We start from the raw sequence: 11,863 nt of genomic DNA on the forward strand, positions 1-11,863 counted from the left end.
TTTTATCAAAAATGAAAATTCATAATCATCCTTGTCCAATTGCATGTTATACAACTTTTATTTGTAGCTGGATAGTCAGAAAATTATTTTGTTTGACATGAAAAATGTTAAAGAAAATTAGAAATATTTAAAAACTTAAGAGTATTTAAATCAGTTATGGAAAGCAAAAAGATAGCAATAAGCAAAACTGCATTCCACACACATTACAAGGTAAAAGAAAAAGTGGATTTTGAATGATTATAACAGCTTTGTACCTTAGCAAGGGCTTCTCTGGAATCTCCACAATTGCAAAGACAATTCAGCTATTGTACCAATAATAAAATTTATAGTTTTAAGGTCATTCTTAATACTGTGATCAGATAAGATAATTTACTTTTCTCCTAATGGCTTCTTTTTGACAAATGAGAGAGCTTTTAGGAAGGACAATGCTCCCTGCACAACAACCAGTAAAGCATGTCACATTCATTTACAATATAATTTTAAGAAAAATGAAGGACAAACTTGTGAGACAGTAAGAATTCATTTGCATTAAATTAATTTGAGCAGGGCATTTCTTGTTCCCTTTGGCAACAATATAGGGAAGGAAATTAATCCATCTTATTCAAAAGTTCTCTTTTGGATTTCAGAAAGATTTGAAAAGCTGACATGACCATCATTAAACTTCTCCTGGAAGTCTACAAATCGTGTATATAACTCATGAAAAAATATTCACAATGAATATTTGTGAAAAGCACCAGTTATTATGGAACTACTAAATGGCATCCACTTGAATATGCCCTGAAAAGTTTTAAAAGGGCTCCAAGCTTTCTGTGGTTTCTTCCATTGATTTGGCTTTATAAATAAGAGCTAACTTCATAAATAAGAACTATCATATATACTTCTCTATGTAACTTAAAGTTAAGTCATCAGATGTTGGATTTGACAGATAATAGGTTTAATTAATATTTTTGACCCTAGAAATACAAATGATTTCACTTACACTTTACTAAAATTAGAGCTAATGAATTCAAGGGATCAGTATCTTTTGTTGGAAAATTACCCATCAATATCTTCTAATAGTTCTAAAAATCCCCAAATTTATATTTTCTCCCACAAGGAAGCAAGCACATTAATTTCAGGGTCCCAAAGCACACAAATATTACTACCATTTATGTTAAGCTGAATAATGCTCCTGAAGACATTCTCCCCCTAATCCCCACATCCTGTGGATGTATTACCTTACCCAGTTAAAGGGACTTTGAAGATGTTATTGAATTAAGAATATTGAGATAGAGGCCCTGGATGATCCAGTGAGCCTAGTGTAATCACAAAAGTCCTTGAAAGAAGGATGGAAGGGTTAGAGGAAGTTAAAGGAAAGGGCAATGTAGAGACAGAGAGGATAGGAGCAATGCACCTTGAAAATGGAGGAACAGAAGGTGGGAGCACCTGGGTAGCTCAGTCAGTTAAGTATCTGCCTTTGGCTCAGGTCAAGATCCTGGGGGTCCTGGGATCCAGTCCCACATTGGGCTTCCTGCTCAGTGGGGAGCCCTCTTCTCCCTCTCCCTCTGCCTGCTGCTCACCCTGCTTGTGTTCTCTCTTTCTCTGTCAAATAAATAAATAAAATCTTTTTAAAAAAGAAAAGAAGGGGATCCCTGGGTGGCGCAGCGGTTTGGCACCTGCCTTTGGCCCAGGGCGCGATCCTGGAGACCCGGGATCGAATCCCACGTCGGGCTCCCGGTGCATGGAGCCTGCTTCTCCCTCTGCCTGTGTCTCTGCATCTCTCTCTCTCTCTCTCTGTGTGACTATCATAAATAAATAAAAAAATTAAAAAAAAAAGAAAAGAAAAAAGAAATGGAGGAAGGGGCATTAAGCCAATGAATTCAGATGGCCACTAAAGGCAAAAAAAGGCAAGAAAATAGATTCTCCCCTCAGAGCGTCCAGAAGGAATCAGCCTTGCAGACATCTTGAGTTTAGCCCAGTGAAACTGGTTTTAGAATTCCAAACTCCAATACTGTAAGACAATAAATTGCTGTTGTTTAAGCCATTAAGTTTGCAGTAATTTATTAGAGCAGCCATAGGAAACTAAGATACCATTATAATAAGCCAAAGAAAGAAAATGAAATAGCGATGAACTTGAAAGTCCTAGGGGGAAAAAATGGGGTGTTAAAAAGAGGATTTATCTTGATAACTATATATGCTACTTGTTTACCCCTAAGCTATGTTATTAATATGATCCTAAACATCCAATCAATATGAACACCAGTATGTCTACTTTAGAGATGAAAATTTTCTCTTTACTCTTCAAGATAGTCTTGAACAACCCTATATGTGATAGAACAAACATCTTCATGTAGGAATCTTCCTGTTTAGCAGAGAAGTTATATCTGAAATTAAATCCTATTAAGTCAATCTTGGGACAATATGTAGAATATTCAAATATTACCTATCAAGAACACCACTAGGACTGTTTGTGATGCTACCTTCACCAACAGTATCAAAGTTTATTTGAAAGATTTTCAAAGCAATACTAAAAAATCATGTCCATTTTTTCCTCTTGTTAAAGATAAATCATTGCCCAACTGTACATTATATTTATGTTAATTGGATTAAGTCCAGTCATAAATTATGTACCACAAACAGGAAAGTCTTACTTATTGCTAACAAAATGACAGTACTAAACTGTCAACGATAGGAGGAAGTCATGTTTAGTGGAATAAATATGTCCCTTTTCTTTTTTTTATAATAAATTTATTTTTTATTGGTATTCAATTTACCAACATACAGAATAACACCCAGTGCTCATCCCGTCAAGTGCCCCCCTCAGTGCCCGTCACCCATTCACCCCATATGTCCCTTTTCTTATCAAAACTTGTTCTGAGATCTAGCTTGCTTCCTCTCACAAGCTTAAGTACAATAAAACTTGTGAGAACTCTCCTACTTTTCTAGAGTTTAATCAGAAGAAAAGTAGGAGACGTGAATGTTTCGTGCAAGATTGACATTGACTCTGAGGAGGGGAATCAAAAATTTGGAAATAAAATGTGGAGTATCTCCATAGTAGTATATAAGAAGACAAGAAAAAAATACATATTGTCTCTCATGTGCCAATAAGTCCTTTATATAAATGATTTTATCGAATTTTTAACGTGCTAGAAATTCTTCAAAACAGGCAATTTTTTCACAATTTATAAAGAAAAGATCACAAAAAGGATCTTGATCAATGCCACACAGCTAATAAAAGGTAGAAGTAGGGTGAATATAACAAGCAAGAATAAAATAGCAGTCTCGCCCACTTGGACTTGAGACTACGCAAAGAGGCAAAACATAAACAAAGAACCTATAAATTAGATACTAGTAATCTCCCCATTTCATAAAAGAAGCATCTGAGGTTAAGAGAGCCTACACCATTTGTTTCAAGTTCATACATTATATATATTATAATCATTATAAGCCAAAAGACAATTTCAAACCCAGATTTGCAAGACACTTTATTACTTCAAGATGCATGTGCATTATTTCCGGGATAAACTGTGATAATTTTTGTTACTTCTTAGTGAGTGTCCAATAATAAGAGTGCTACAATTTAACCTTATTTTTATTTACTTTGAGAATTACTGAACGCCTTCACTTGTCTTTTGCAATTTCACTACTCATTCACATTACAGTTACCCATGAAAAATGAAGTTCAACATCTGCATCCTTTTTAGTTGCAAATTCTGGAGCTCAAGTAATACACAGTACATCACACTAAACTGCTAGTGTTGTTTGGAATGAAAAAAGGGGAATTTTTAACTCAGGAAAAATAATTGGATTGTTCATTCTTTTATCTCCATTATAGTTCACTAAATGTGTATTTGTATTAAAAAGTGTAATTTTCAATAACTCTTCCTATGCTTAAATAATGCATTTAAAGAACTGATTCAACAAATCAGAAAAATTCATGAATTATGAAAGGCAAAATTTTTGTTTGGTGACTTCTGCTTTTTTTTTCCTTATCATGTAGCCCATTTTAAGAATCACAAATTTGTCTTAAAGTCAACCTTCTAGCTTTCTCCCAGTTCCTCTACTTTCTCTTAGTTTCTCTTATGTGGTGAATAAAATGTGTTTATCCAAAGCTATCTTAAAACAATCCAGTGAAAACTGTAGTTGTCAATCATATCCACTGTTCATACATCTCCATATTTTTCTGCAGTAAATCTCTTCTATTACTCCCTATGCTATCAAGTGTCACTACAAAAGGAGATAAGGAATGAATCTCATAATGTAAGACTTAAAATGTTCATTCCTCTCGTTAGTATCTCATACCCACTCTGAACTATTCATGTAGCAACTAAGCAGCTACTCAATAAGCAACTAAGTGAACATGGCACTTTTAGAAAAGCAAAGTCCAAAATTCAATTCATTCCTCTGCAAATTTTTATCCAAGAAAGCATGACCCAATGGGCATCCTCTATGTGAAAAAAGGAACTCACTTTCATCAATGAATGTTCATGATACTCCTGTAGTAAGAATTGTTACTGTTCCACCTATATGGGCTAAGCACTCACTATTCTCATTCACACAGGTCAGACAACATCCAGGCCTAAGCAGTGACTCTGCCACTGGCAGGGGCGGGGGTTAATCACCAGGGCTGTCTTCAGCCTGTCCAGGGTTGTCTGGAAATTCTAGGGCAGTAATGTCCCCAGTTCCTGAAGCAGCCCTTAATCAATGATGCAAATCACTCTTGTCCAGAATGTTTGTAGATAAAGATGTATAATGGTCCTCATTCTCTCATGAGGAAGAAAATGATATATCCTTTCTTATCTTCCTCTCTCCCTCCTTCCACACTCAGCTAACCATCTATCTGGAAGAATTGCACAGGAAGAAAAATAAGGCTTTGGTCAGCACTCTCAAGAGGACACCTTCTCTGAGACGTTAAACAATGATGAGCTTCACACATACTCTGCTTGAGTTACTTTATAGGATCTGAAAGATTTTGAGAAAAATCATTACAAGTCATCCTTTTAATACCAGGCCCCAAAGGGAATTGTTTAGATGGTTAAGAGCTGTAGAATTTATTATCTTGATTCATTCAAGAATACTTGAGCCATGAGTGTATATGGAATCCTGCAATCAGATGCAAAGTTAGTATACTAACTAACATATACTTAGTTCCCATATGTAAATATATATATCAGGTCTATCACAGGAAAAAAAAAAAAAAACAGGTTCAAAGTGTATGAGACTCCAAGAAGTATTTACTGCTCTTGCTCACCTTCTTCCCATACTCCTAAAGGCTCTACTGAGCACTGATACACACACATATGCATCTTCCTGCAAACAATCACAAATTGTCCTTGTAACTCAAATGGCTTTTTAAAAACTTAAGTAGAACAGATTATTACCACTTAAGAATTAAAGTGAATAACAAAGCTGAAACAAATTTAAAAGTTCTTTTTCCTTTCTGTCTCTCTCTCTCAAGACTTAAAATGAGGGTCACTTTGAATCAGTCCGTATCAGACAAAGCACCCATGGCATATATAAAGTTTAAATAATTTTTTATGAATGTGGTCATGTATCAAAAAATAAAATTGTTCAGTTTCTAACTTCCTCTTCTCATAAATCCTGTTTAGGCATACACTACCTGCCAATGTTCAAGGAATCTTAAAGACTATTCACTGTAAAGTCTGGCAGTTTACTCTGAAAGCAAATTGTAACTGTGTTTCAAGTTCACACTAAGCAATTTTAAAATGCATCTGAATGTCCACTGTCTTCTATCTTGATTATTAGATGTAAATTATTCCAAGAATACTCTTAGTAAATATTGACTCTGCCTTTCAAATCCACTCTTATAAAGGAGGACACAAGGTCAACTGTTAGGTGTTTAGGAGTTATTTGAAAGTGAGGAGCATATAACTCTGCACAATCACATTTTCTTTTATGTACATGAATGAAACCAGTTTTAACAAGTAACCAGGAAAAAATAATCAATATCTTAGATATTTTTACATAGGCATATTCATGTATCACTACTGTAATAGTTTCAAATAAAAGCAACTGTGCACTTTTTGGGAAAAGAATTGAAGTTAAATAGCCTCGGCTTAAATTTCTAGTTTATTACATAATAATTTTAGAGAAATAATTTTAATCCCTCCATATGATAGTCTTTTCACATTAAAAGTGGAAGTAATATTACTGATCTTTCTAAACTTCTGTAAGAAATTAGAAATGGAAGAGCTGAGAAAGAACAAGGCTCATTTTGTAGACAGGAAGGATTTGTTGAATCCAAACTGAAGTTAAAAGGAAAAGAAAAGTAAAATATTCCACCTTAATTGCTAAAACTGTAGATGCATATATCTCAATTTGAAAAGCCTAAGTAAGATATCTTAAGCATAAAATGACACTGGACCCTTATAGAGAATTTAGTTAATATTTGAAAGATATATAAATTTCATTCCTCAATTTCAGTTCTGATATTTATTTTTAAACTCATAATTTTATACTTGACTATTATTAAAATTCATGGTAGCCCATATAGTCATATGCCCACCAGTTCTACTGAAAAGTATCCAGCAAGGCCCATGAAGTAAATATTTAATCCAAACACAAAAATAGCTAACCCAACCACCTAAAAGCAAAACATTAAAATAAAAAATTCTTATGGCCATGATGATTAAAAGTTAGTGCTACTAGCAAGAAAGCAATCTCTAAACTAAATAAACTTGTAATACACCTTAGGAATTTTCCTTACACCCACAAACACACGTTAGACACACATACACACACACAAAGAAAATGTGAAAATATTAAATTAAGGAAGTTCTGTGGGAAATGTCCATAATTTCATTCCCAGAATTTCTTCAATCGCTTTCCCTAAAGTCCTTTCAGGAAAATAAAGTTGTTCTTCTCTTATTGTGAACTCATCACTTTTCCCATAGCATTTGCAAAATGAGAAATATATTTCCTGTCAGATACTTAAAAGTTGTGCTGTTAAAAAATTATTGGTAATAATTTTGGAACAAAGGTTTTTAAACTAAATTGTCATCACATTTCAGAGCCTGTCTAGAGAGCCTGAAGTTCTCTGTCTTTTAATAAGCTTGTGACGAGTACTGAGCAAAAGAACCTCCCATTCCTCAGAGAGCTACCCTCTGGTAAATCAGGTGAAAGAAACACCGCTCCCCATTTAGAGAGCAAGGTTGACCTGTCCCAGCAGATATTAGGACCCCCTACTTCCACACCTTTCCGATCCTTGGACTGGAGTTGTAAAATTGGGCAGAAGCCAAGGGGAAGGAGGAACAGAAGGACAAAGTGGGTAGCCAGAAAAACAAATGACCCTCTCAAAAGCTTGCATATAAACACATATAACGCATGCAATTGGGGACATTTCCTAAAATCCAGTCACTTCAGCTGAATTCCATCCGAATCCCCTCATCCTTGCAGTGAAGATCGCAACTGCCCACCGCCCATCCGCCCACCCTCAGCATTCGCAGCCTCGCCAAAACCAGTCAGTCATGACTTTGGGTAATTTGTAAAGCCAGCAGTGTTTGGGGAGCTGAACAAGCTCGCCAATTCCAGCGTCTAGTTCGAGACCCTCTCAGTACAGCTCACTGCCTAACTCACCTGGAGTCAGGTCTAGACGGCAGCCTCCGCCCAGAGGGACCGGGAAGCAGCCCTGAGAAGCTCAGCAGAGTCCGCCTGAATAATGGAAGCAGTGCAGCTGAGCAGCTCCCCCCGGACCTGCTGCTCTAGCAGCTCCCAGATTTCTTCCACTCCCCACCGGAGCTGTCCTTCCTTTCTCCTCCTCCTCCCCGCCTGCCGCTACTGCACTCCCTCCTCCTGGCGGTGGCGCAGAGAGGAGTCCTCCCAGCCTCCCTCCTCCAAGCGCACGAGCTGTCCGTGGTGCTGATGAAGAGGCTCCGGGCCCCTCCCGGGCAGGCGGGGCGCGCAAGTCCCCTCCTGAGACGCTGGAGTCCCAAGAGCAGGGCTGCAGATTTGCCTCGCGAAGCCAGCGGAGAAATGGGCTGGAAGAGGCGACCAGCTGTGCCCTGCTAGCATCTAACACCCCCTTGTCAGTGTAATCAATACCCTCAGACTTACTCCTAAATGTCTCCAGTAATTCACAGGTGCCAAAAAGTAAAAGAAAAAAAGAAAGAAAAGAAAGAAAGAAAGAAAAGAAAGAAAGAAAGAAAGAAAGAAAGAAAGAAAGAAAGAAAGAAAGAAAGAAAGAAAGAAAGAAAAGAAAGAAAGAAAAGAAAGAAAGGAAAGAAAAAAGGATTTGAGAACATATTTGTATTAACATTATTCTCTATACAGAGACAATAACTTGGCTAGATTCTAAGACTAAGAAGTGTAAAAAGTGGTATAAGATTCAGTGTGGTTATTCTGACATATTTGGGGTGTACTTAGGGCTCTTTAATCGGAACTAGTAATCTCCTAGTCATGACAACACAGATCCCTAAGGGAAGTCAAGGGTTACATATTAAATGCCAGGCTCTTTGTTTAATAGCCTCCTTTTCCCCCATGATTAATCTTTACCACAATTCTATAAAGCAGTATTAGCAACTCTATTTTATAGTTTAAGAAGTAGAGACGGAGTAACTTGCTCAAGGTCACAGAGATACTATGTTTCTGAACCTAAATAACAACTGAAATCTGTATATCCCACAATCTATACCTTGTGTACAATGTCTCACCACATCTTTAATACTGTGCAAGGGAACCAATAAAGATAAAAGAACTATCAACAAATATACATCAGGAGCCTAATGAATATCTTCAATCACAGTGTGAGACTTATCAATAGTCAAACAATCCAAGAAACAACAGTTCAAATGCATATTCACCGCGTGATTACTTATAAAATAACAATACTCAGAATTAGAAAAGGTAAATACTGTTTAAAATCTTCAGAATCAATTGTCATCCACATGTGAGTTGAATTTTCCACCCTGAAAAAGAGAGGTCAAATATTGGCTCTCCCAAGAAGCTTATAATGGAAGGGAAAAAGTCCTAGTAAACCAACAACACACTTGTTTCCCATTTAGAATGCACACTACACAAATGCTTAATATTCTTTTTAATTTTCAGTAGGCATTTATTTCAAAAACTTTATATGATAAAAATCTAGCTTCCAGCATATTAGATAGCATTGACAGTTAAATTTACTTGAACCTATATAAATATAGTGTTAATAAGTAAGTAATTCAATTGATTTCTTTACTAATATGTCATGATGTACTTCTTCCTCAGGCAAATGATAAGAATTCCTCCTATGGTATGAAATACTACAAGTTCTATATTTATCTTGGTAGAGATAGAAGTATTAAGAAGTACAGTCAGATTTCTTATAACCTAATCTAGCCTGATTATTCATCCTATGTTTCATTCCAGAAATTATTCAATGAGGGCTTTATTTCTCCTATTTTCAAGGAAATGTAGGGGTAAAAGAGAAATCATTGGTTCATGGGAGGTGAGAAATCTTAAAGCAACTATATATCAACACTAACCACTAATTAACTAAGAATTAATCTTGCTCATAAATAATCACAAAAGCCTATAATCAAAGTATGACTAACTGCATTCTATGTTTTTAATCATTATTCCTTCTAATTGAACATACACTTCAATGTACACTTGAATATATACTTATATTTTTAATCCTATCTGAATATTTATTCATATTGGCATAATATCATATCTACCCTTAAATACTCAGTGTACATGTACCCAGAAAATCTTTCTGAATTGTCTGACAAGTATAATTCTTCGTTCAGATGTTAACAACATGTTATTTGTTCTTTCTTTGCAATGCTTATCCTCAATTTTTTATAGTTCTGTCCAACTATAAACTTTTTTTATCAATCTCATTACATAACTTTTTTTAAAAAATGTGTTGAACAGATTTATACTAAATTTTCATATACTTACAAAGGCCTAATTATTTCTCCTTAAAATTTTATGTGTATATGTTTCATATGTTCCACTAGACAATAAGCTTCTAAAGGAGAAAGATTTTGTCTGAATATTATTTTTTCATACATTATCAATCTTAAGCTCTGCACCAGAGATGGGCCTAAAGAATTTGTTTAAACTTGATTTACTCTTTCCTTCATTTCTTCAAAAAAAAAAAAAATGTGTGCCTGTGCTAACTCTTTTTAAACCCTCTGCAAGATATGGAGTACACAAAGATGTTCAAACTTGATATGGCCCTTGACTGTATGGAGTTTACAGTGTAATAATGGAATAACAATCATACATTCTTGCTGAATAAATGAAAAGTCTATCTGAACTTATTGGCTAAGACCATAACATGAAAGCAAAACAGCTGCCTGACTGAAAACACTAAAAGGAACTCTCAAGAGGGTCTCTGTTGAAATAGTACATCTCATTATGGAAATAATGAGAACAATTAGTAACTGTGTATATGACAGCACACATACATCTTTGTGGTTTCTGACCTTTTAGCTTCCTCAAAGGCAAGACCACAAACCTTTCAACATCGTGAACAGTATTAATCTGAGCAGAGAATATGACACTTTCACATACTTCATTCTATTTTTCCCTAAAGTGATTCTTATTTTTGGCTGAGTCTAATGAATTTTCTGGTGAAAATGTTTGTACCAAACAACTATCTGGTGAAGTTTTCTTACCATGAGCCATCCTCATACTCTAGTTCATTTCTGGAATGCCTGTTTGCCTTTAGTTTATGATAAAATCCCTTAGGTACTTTTACTGGTGACAGCACATAGTAAGACGTGTCCATATTTGATTGGATTTCAGCTTGCAAGTATTCACTTTTATATCAGAAAAAAAGAAGAGGAAACAAGGGAGAATATGCTTGGAAGAATATCCAAGGGGCTGTCATAGAATCTCAGATCAGGATCTCTGAAATATTAGAGACAGGACTGACAGTCAAGGCCCTAGAATGACTAAAGCAGCTCATATCTGGTCATTTTTTATGACCAAAATTGTCTAAAATGTTTTTAATTTTTTTCTATTTTATCAATTTTTATCAATTTTATTTGTGTACAAGTGTTCGTGAAGTGGTGTTAGAAAAGGAAATAGAGGGGATCCCTGGGTGACTCAGTGGTTTAGTGCCTGCCTTTGGCCCAGGGCGTGATCCTGGAGTCCTGGGATCAAGTCCCACATAAGGCTCCCAGCATGGAGACTGCTTTTCCCTCTGCCTGTGTCTCTGCCTCTGTCTCTCTCTCTCTCTGTGTCTCTCATGAATAAATAAATAAAATCTTAAAAAAAAAAAGGAAAGGGAATAGAAATAAGTAAGCAGGGCATCTGAGTGGCTCAGTCAGTTAAGCATCTGACTCTTGACTTCAGCTCAGATCATGATGTAACAGTTGTGGGATCCAGCCCTGTGTGGAGCTCTGCTCCAGGTGTGGAGCCTACTTAAGATTCTCTCTCCCTCTCCCTCTGCCCTTTCTCTCTCTCTGTCTTCTCTTTCCTCTCTCATATAAAAAATAAATAATTAATTAATTAATTAAAAGCACTGGGAGCAAAAATATTCCACAAAAATCAAAAAGTTTCTAAAAGAGGAAAAAACAACCTGCTTTTCTGAGTGGATCTGAAAAAGGTCATAATTCATAACTCAAACATTGTCCATAAACTTAAATCATAACATCAAAATAATAGAAAACTTAGCAAAGGTCCTCTACAGGATCAAATCTTTAACTCTGGCTGCCTCACTCCAAAGCCCATACCTTTTTTTTTTTTCCTGAATAAAAGAGGCATTCATTTACATCTCAAAAAATAAAATATATTGTGTTGATCAGCATGTGGGAGAAAGAGGAGCATGTCTCAGTGCTATAAAAGTGAGTTATTACTAGAACATACTACAACCTAACATCTTCTCCCACAGGCAAGATTTTCACCCCTGGAGTCATGCCTTTGAATGTGT

General features: G+C 35.8%; 1 protein-coding gene across 1 annotated transcript in view; it reads right to left on the reverse strand.

The window, feature by feature from the left end:
* ROBO2 (roundabout guidance receptor 2) overlaps nt 1–7,784 on the reverse strand; it is a 1,635,491-nt gene extending 1,627,707 nt beyond the window's left edge. The window contains exon 1 of the mRNA XM_072806533.1: nt 7,576–7,784. The gene's annotated coding sequence lies outside the window, so the exon portion shown is untranslated. The remainder of the gene's footprint in view (nt 1–7,575) is intronic.
* Nucleotides 7,785–11,863: the final 4,079 nt, after the last annotated feature.

Source organism: Canis lupus, chromosome 30, assembly GCF_048164855.1.
Source record: "Canis lupus baileyi chromosome 30, mCanLup2.hap1, whole genome shotgun sequence".
Taxonomy (NCBI): Eukaryota; Metazoa; Chordata; class Mammalia; order Carnivora; family Canidae; genus Canis; species Canis lupus.